The 8,574-nt window shown below is 37.7% G+C and overlaps 1 protein-coding gene across 2 annotated transcripts in view; it reads left to right on the top strand.

Moving 5' to 3' along the window:
* The first annotated feature begins 3,368 nt into the window (after positions 1-3,368).
* tmem267 (transmembrane protein 267) overlaps positions 3,369-8,574 on the top strand; it is a 13,904-nt gene continuing 8,698 nt past the window's right edge. The window contains exon 1 of one of the 2 annotated variants that reach the window (XM_020601120.1): positions 3,369-3,498. The gene's annotated coding sequence lies outside the window, so the exon portion shown is untranslated. The remainder of the gene's footprint in view (positions 3,499-8,574) is intronic. The other variant, XM_020601121.1, reaches the window with a different exon arrangement.

Here is an 8,574-nt window from a genome sequence, read left to right as displayed (position 1 = left end):
TCAAAACTGCCCTTTTGAACTTTACCTCTTTGTCTCCATCTCTTTAATCTGTCTCACTGTCTCCCTTCCCTGTGTCAAGATTTCTTTCTGTCATTACCAGTCTGGAGACCCAGGACAAATCAATACACCATCTAACAGCTGTGTGAGCTTGAGTCCTCTGTTTGTGTGTGTGTGTGTATGTGTGTGTTGGCGGGGGGGCTGTATCTGCTTATGTAGGTATTGCATTAATTATTCTGTCCTTCCTTTCTTCTTTTCTCAATGGCATGTCATTTCTTTTTTAAATGGTTGTGTCGATGAGAAACCTATTAATATGTACAATGACAAGGAGTGGAGTGAACAAGAATTGTTAAGAGTCCACAATATAAGAGTGGTGAAGACTACACTTATATTGTCCTTGTTCTTTGTCTTGTAAATAGGAAAAATCTTTATTCTTTTTTTTTTCGGTTAATAAATGGTTAATAAAGAAGAGTTGTTAGAGAGCAATATAGAACTTTCACTTGATATTTCACCTGAACTTTAATTAAATGGCAATTGAAATGTTCTGCCATGCTCCTTTTGTCTGCAACTACCATGTGATTCACATTAACCTCAAGTATCTGAGAGAGTGTGAGAGTGTGTGTGGATGTGCCATCCAGAGTCAGTTCCAATAGCCTTGCTCTGCTCTAATGACTAGTTTGACCTTTAACTGATAACTGGATGAATGACATAGTATCTGCTTCTGTCTCACTTCTGCCCTGGCTTCTGGCTCTTGCCTCGTTAGACACTCAGCTTACTGACTCTCCACTTTATCTCTAAGACTCTCTTTCTATTTTTGTCTGTCTTCCTTTTCTTTAATTCATTGCCTTACCTTATTCTTCATGCCATCAATTTATAGGACAGTAACTGCACACATTCAAACACACATATGATTCATCAACTATCACTGTTCCTTTTACAGGCTTTGATTTGAAGTAACATTTACATTAAATACATGAGGACACATGGCTCAGTGAGTATACCTGTCCTTTTTATTTCCCAGAAAATTGATGTTCAGACTTTTTGGTACAGTACAGTCTCACAAGGAAATATTCTGATTCTTCAAATATGTGAGGTCTGCAGCTCTGAGTTTCAAAAAACAAGATCAATGTTCAAACATCTCACACCTTTTCTTTAAAAACTTTTGTAAGTTTGTTACACTCTAAACTAGCTCCTTTTAAAAAAGAAAAAAAAGACTTTGAAAGGTGTTGTCAGATTTAAAATTGCAATATTTTAAATTAACTTTTTGCTAGATTTAATATCAAAAACTGAAAATTAAAAATATGACATTTGGCCTGTAGAGGGCAGCAAAGGCAACCTCCTGCAATATGCGCTGTCTATGGTGCTGAAACATTCTAATGCAGTTATTGTCTCTGTGTCTCTCTCCATGGTGCTGAATGAATTTAACTCACTGTTTATCCCACTTATCCTATTTCATATCTCCTCTGTCCTCTGTGACCTGCAAATCAATCATGTCTACCATGATGATGGTCTAGTATTCTTAGTATTCTGCCTTTTGCTCTGAGTAAAAGGGTTGGGTCAATCAATTGTTGATGAATCGTCATCTTCTCAGCCAAGCACTTAAGTGTATTCTCATTGTTTAAGTATATTCTCGTCCTTCCATGTGGTCAGATACAGGTTTACAGACTACAAATGCTGCAAATTTCATGTCAAAAATGTAACTTGTAAAGACATATACTGGAGAAAAGAAGGGATTTTGCAGTGGGCTCTAAACTGCCTGTCCAGGTGGCATGAGTTCTGATAGTGTTTACCTTTCAAATCAGCCAGTTGCAGGTCTAAACACAACAGATAACGCTCATAGGTGCTGACATTCTTCTGACAAGAATAACGGAAATTGTTACTCAGTGCAACAAAATGACAGGTCATGTTTCATCAGTTATTGCTAGGACACCAGTGTCGAAGATTTCTGCCAAACGCACAAACATTACTCAGTGTGGACTGCAGCCTCATTCTTTATTTTAGTGATTCTCAAGATTGCATTGATCTTATCACTCATATCAGAAACTAGTGCTTGCTTTTCAAAGAAACACATTCAAAGATTTGGACCACTCGGTGAACTCTGCAAGCATGGTTAATCACTGTGTCTTTCTTAGCCAAATGGGATCTAAATAAAAAGCGATGTCTGTTTTGTACTCCCTTAAAAATCTACACAGTTTATTGTAAAGCAACAGAGTGAGCCAAAAGATTTTAGGATATAATGCTATGATTCTTTTCAGCCTCAGTTTCTCTGATAGGTAGACAGATCCTTGAACTGAAAAAGTATGTACCAGAGTCAAATTCCTCGTGTGTCCAACACACCTGGCCAATAAAGCTGATTCTATTTCTGATTCTGATGTGTGTACTTGTCACATCTTTCAAAACACAAATACAAATTCAAAAATACATTTAAATTAATAATTTATTGCATGGGTTCCAAAAAGATGCATATATTTGTAAGGCACAACTGTTAGATGGTTTATCTTTTAAGAGCTATTGCTTTGGTATATGCTGTAATGTTCATTATATTAATCCCAGTCACATTTTGTATCCTGAAAGTCACTGTAAGATATGTTGAAATAACTCTGTTTTAACCCTTAATGAGAGACTCAAGCTGCAGATGGTCAGTTCAAAATATTTGCTGCATATTATTTACTTCCAGTATTTAGTTGATTACAGTGGCATTGTGCCTAGTTGTTGTTTGCATTCTGTGGTTAATTGTGTTTATTCCTCTAGTAACTGGCCAAGGCCCTTACAGATTCCCTGAAACACAGCCACAGTGCAGAAATATTGTATGTACAACAAAGTCTCTTTAAAATGCATTAGACTATTGACCTGAGTAGGCTTTAATATTTAATGTAACATTGAGCTCAAAAAGGCCACCACTGATCATTTAAATAATTGTCATTCTTATGTGCTGTCCTTCAAAGAAAGGATTTATAACCAGTCCTTGATGTTTGTAATATTTTAGATGAAAAAATTATAAGATGCAACTTTTTAAAGGAACAGAGCACTTAAGGCCCAGGTCAGTGGTTTGTTTTGTTTGTTTGTCAACTGACACTGTATACTTTACATGATTTAGCATAGTCAGAAAACAACACAGAAGTCAATTTGATATAATCTTTTCACACATTTTTGTGTCATTTTTTCTCATTCCTCCTAAATAAGACATGTTGGGAGCCACTCTCTAATTCATTGTGTTGTTTTGCTGTTTTTTTTTTTTGTGCTTTTAGTAGGGGGTATTTTTAGCGTAAAATCACTATGATAAGTCTTACTTAAAATGACTGATAAATAAATATGTACCTACCTATTTTCCTGGGATCAGACTGGAAGCTGCAAAGAGCTTCCCTTTGGTGCATCCTTACCTGGCTCCTCCACCCATGACCTGCTGGTGGCAGCAAAACGCCGCTGATCGTCAATGCTACGGCAAATACAACAGACGAAGAATGGGCACTAGCGGATGTGGAACCAATGCAAGGTAATGGGGTGAGTAGAGTTTTATTTATCAACTAGTTAATGAAAAATGACACAGATATTTGAAATATCCAACATATAATTGAACTGTGTGTTTTAGCTGCAAGCGAAGCGAGGCATATTATGTAATTCACCGCAGTTTTTGCTGAGCTAATCGTGACAGGTGCTGTCCGCCTACACAAAGCGCTGTTACCCCTGTTAGCCGGTTAGCTTCTAGCTAGCTTAGCTATCATCGTCAGTGATGCTGCTGTGGCTTGTAAAGATGAGGTTAAGCTACATGTCTGTCTTTTTATACGTTTATTGTTAACCTGAAAATCTCAGTAGAAGAAAATGACCCTATTCGTAAATTGCCTTGTAGTCGTTACTACAAGTAGCTTAACCTGCAGCTACCAGCAGATTAATTTATATACTATAGGAGCATAACGTTACACGATTTTCCCCCTTTCTTCCTTTTTGTTTTGTTTTTGTCTTCAAGAGACAGAGACTGTCGTTACAGCAGCAGCTTGTAACAATGAAAGGAATTCAGAAAGACTCGCTTGAGTCTGTCCCATATTTCACACAGTTGCGTGAGATGGAGACCTGTATTTATATTCCCCCAGGGTTTAAAGACTCCCTGAATAACCTTAGTGTTCTCTCAAATGATCCCGCTGTCTGAATGGAAGGAGAGGAACTAGAGAAATACTGTCTTACGCTTTCTGTGTATGCAATCATGCAGGCAAAAAGTGGCATCCTTCAGACTAGGACTGCTGTGGTCATATTTTATTTTATTTTATTTTATTTTATAGTCCTATGCCTATTCCAAGAGGCAGCACTTATAGTTGAAGTCAGAAGTTTACATACACTTAGTTCGAAGTCATTAAAACTGATTTTTTTTTTTTTTATCACTTCATGTTGTCATGTTAAAAACTTTTGGCAAGTCAGTTAGGACACGTACTTTAGGTAGGTAGGTACTTTATTGATCCCACAGTGGGGAAATTTCTGCAATGCATGACACAAGTCATTTCTCCAATAGTTGTTAATAGAAAGTAATTCACTATATCACAGTTCCAGTGGGTCAGAAGTTTACAAACACTCAGTTGACTGTGCCTTTAAACAGCTTGGGAAATTCCAAGCCGTGGCCATCACAAAGCCCTGACCTCAGTCCAATAGAAGACTTGTGAGAAGAACTGAAAAAGCATGTGTGAGCAAGGAGGCCTACAAACCTGACTCAGTTCCACCAGTTCTGTCAGGAGGAGTGGGCTGAAAATCCAGCAGCTTATTGTAAGAAGCTTGTGGACGGCATCTCAAAACATTTGAGCCTAGTTAAACAATTTAAAGGCAACGCTACCAAATACTAACTGAGTGAATGTAAACTTCTGACCCACTGGGAATGTGGTGAAAGAAATAAAAGCTGAAATATATCTTTATTCTCTACCAATATTCTGACATTTCACCTTCTTAAAATAAAGTAGTGATCCTAACTGACCTAAGACAAGGAATGTTTATAGGATTACATGTCAGGAGCTGTGGAAAACTTAAGGCTAGGGTTAGGTGCATGTAAACGTGTGACTTCAACTGTAAATATCTCCATATTGGGATGTTATATTTATATTTGTGTGTGAGAGAGAGAAATTATTTCCTTCCCTGGTGGGACAAAAATCCTTTTCTGGTCTTGGTGCACTGTGACAAGGGCACACTGTCAAACCCTCATGGGATCTGTATTTATCTGTATTTCATTACTTACATCATGAGATGTTAAGTTTGATGAGCAAATACTATAGTAGCCAGTTAGACATTTATGTCAGAATAACAATTGGGCTTCATCTTCAGCTATTCAGGTATAGAAAGAAGAAGAAACCCTCTAAGCAACAATACAGATGAAGTCCATGGTTTATTTCACTGTCTCCAACTTATCTTAACCACAGACTTTATTTCAGTCATTGTGGTCTGATAATTACGGTGGCCGACACGGTCACAACACATGCAAAAGACACAACACATGCAAGACACAAACGCGGTATTGAACAAAACACATGCAAACGGAAAACGCTGCATTAATCAAAAAAACACATGCAAGACAGAAACGCGGCATTAAACAAAACACATGCAAAAGGAAAACGCTGCATAAACCAAAAAACACATGCAAAAGGAAAACGCTGCATTAACTGAAAACACATGCAAAAGGAAAACGCTGCATTAACTGAAAACACATGCAAAAGGAAAACGCTGCATTAACTGAAAACACATGCAAGAGAGAAAACGGAAATAGGGGGAGCCCGATCGCAATGATGGGTTCATCCCAACATTAAGGAAGTAGAAGAAGAATAAGTAGTGAATACTACCGCGAAAATTAAGAAGAATACTACGGCAAAAGAACTAGCTAAGCTAATTTAAGTTATTATAAGAAGAAAAAGAACAAGAAGAAGACCACGGGGCATTTTCAAGGTTACAGAAACGGTACGTTTTCCATTAAGTTCCTTTTTAAATAATTGCCCGTCATCTCTTACGGTACTATAAAAGAGCAACAAATGTACCTAGCTAAGGATAGTGTGCCACAGACTGTGTTTAACTCTTATTAGCTCACGTTAAACCTAGTAACTCGGGATAATAGCGTTAGCTAACTAGTGTTTCTGTATGGTAAGCAGCGTAGATAAAATGGATAAAAAGGTGCAGTGAAATAACTTTTATTTTCAATATATATAAAGTATATAACAGATTTTGTGCAAATCAGGTGTGCAATTTCAACGTTAACTTTAGTTTTCTCTCATATACTGTACAATCTCCTTATATTGGACCTTTCCAATTTTAGTAACTCTCCTCTTCTTCCCCACCACCACAGATGTATTGTCCATTCTGCGGATCTGCACTGATAGCGTCTCCTGCATTTTGTTGTCTGTGTGGCAGAAACATCAGTTTTTTAAATGATCTGCCAAACAAAGTCCCTCCTGTTGTCCCTCCCATTGCACCTCCTGATCCACAGCCTAGCACTAGTACAGGTGAACAGAAAGTTGTATTCATGACATCTCGGCAAATCTGTTCTAAAATATCATGCAGAAAAGACTAATCGTCAGTTTCAAAAAGATATGGACTTTGGGATACAAAACTCTCCTGGTTTTGGACTATATTAAATTTAGAATTCAGAACCCAAAATCTGATGTTCATCTATTAAGGCCGTTGCTATCTTGATTCTGAAAATGACAGTTGTGACCTTTTTTTGGCAAGTTGGACTTGTTCTGGAAAAGTTATTTTGTAGTAAACAGGTGAGAGAAATCGAAGGTTGTCTTTGTATTCTTTTATTACAATGTACCAGCTGGGAGACTGCACACAGCTCTAAACTTTCTCAATGTGAGTTGAACATGCACAAGGAAGTGTCAATTATACCAGTATCTTACTAGGCAGAACCAGTCTATTAACCAATCACAAGCTTCTGCATGTACCTCTACAGAAAAAAGGAAAATGAGAATAGGCTATAGTGCCTAACAGCTGCTGGGACTTTACCTTTTAAGGTTCAGTATTTGGGGCTGAAGTGGAACAGTTCAAAAGTTGAGTGAATTAAGCACATGCACAAAAGTTACAGTGATAGAATTTTGATACCACAGTGAGAGAGAAAAACAGTATGCAGTTAGGACATAGTCTGCCTATATGCAGAACAGCATATTTCTCTGAGCAGAGAGTATGCTGCAACACAGTGAACTGTCATTACACATTATACATTAAATCAGCCATGTATGAAAGAACACTTAGGAAATGATAAAATAAAAATAGCTAATACAGACACATTTAATTACATATCAGCCATGGTCTTCAATCTGATATTAGTTTTCCACACATGACTCCCAGGTCAATGACTGCATCAGGCCACTCTGTCTCTGTAGTTCCCCAAAGTGTTCCTGGAGATTGTCGTCTCCACATGGACTGCAAGTTGGCTCAACCGCAAACTCAGCCAATTCCTCCTGACAGACTGGGAACCCACATTCACTTCCACCAAACCTGGGGGTAAAATATTTGTTTTTAGTCAAGTGGCACACTGGTTGCAACATTAATACCACCTGCTTAATAGGCTTGCAAAGCAAAGTTTAGTCTGCTCCCAGAGCTACTACTGCACAAATTGCTGAAAAAGACCAATGCTGACTAATGGAAAACTGTCAAAACATACAAAGAGCATACACTATATTAGGCAGCTGGTTTTAATGTTGTGGTTGGTCATTGTATATGGAGGTTCATCTGTTGGCATGCAGGGATGCGGAAGTTAAGTTCATCCTGTATAATTTACTTCTAACAAGTGTTAAGAGTTAAAAATGTAATACTAAATTTTATTACATTTTATTGTACATTGAAATTTTGCAATTTGTGTGACTGTTTGGAAATAAATTTATTTTCTGTCACACTGAATATACAGTAAAGAGATTAAGAGTAATGGCTGACATAAGATGAATACATGAAAAAATCTTCAATGTTAGGGAAAAATATTTTGAAAGTACTGTAATTAAGAACACAGGTACTAGTACTTAATTTGAGTAATTATATTCTATAGAAAATAAAATTCAATGACAATTCTAAGATATAGTGATCAGTACAGGTGCAAAGATGTAAATAAATGTTGAGGGCCAAACCTTTGTTTCCTGAAGTAAGACCACCAGCTTTCTATTCGTTGGTTTGCAGTTGAGGATCCATACGTATGACTGGCAGCTCCAGCAAAACCATCAGTGTATGATGATCTTAACGAACAATGGATTGCCACCATTGTGCCGTTTTCAGTGCCACAGTCCATGCGAAGCCGCATTGGTACGATCCCACTTTCTGAGACACATTGCAGATAGTTTTGAGCAATGACCCTAGGATCATTGTTGGTTGGTCAACACCCCAACCACAGTACTTTGCGGGAGTAGCCATCTATACAGCCACTAATTGCCAAACCATATGGTTTTAACTTGTCATAACCATCGACACGCCAGACATGGTTTGGTCCATTGGAGCTGTACACTCTTCTTACAAATCTCCATCTCCTGAAGGATCAAGCTCTCTCATCAAAGCCATGACATCATCCCTTCTAACAGTGAGAGAGTACTTCTGGCACAATGTCTGCCACATCCAACGGTAGCCATAATG

The sequence above is a fragment of the Monopterus albus genome, unplaced genomic scaffold, assembly GCF_001952655.1.
Source record: "Monopterus albus unplaced genomic scaffold, M_albus_1.0 scaffold50.1, whole genome shotgun sequence".
Classification (NCBI taxonomy): domain Eukaryota; kingdom Metazoa; phylum Chordata; class Actinopteri; order Synbranchiformes; family Synbranchidae; genus Monopterus; species Monopterus albus.
This window is presented reverse-complemented; position numbering and strand designations above follow the sequence as displayed.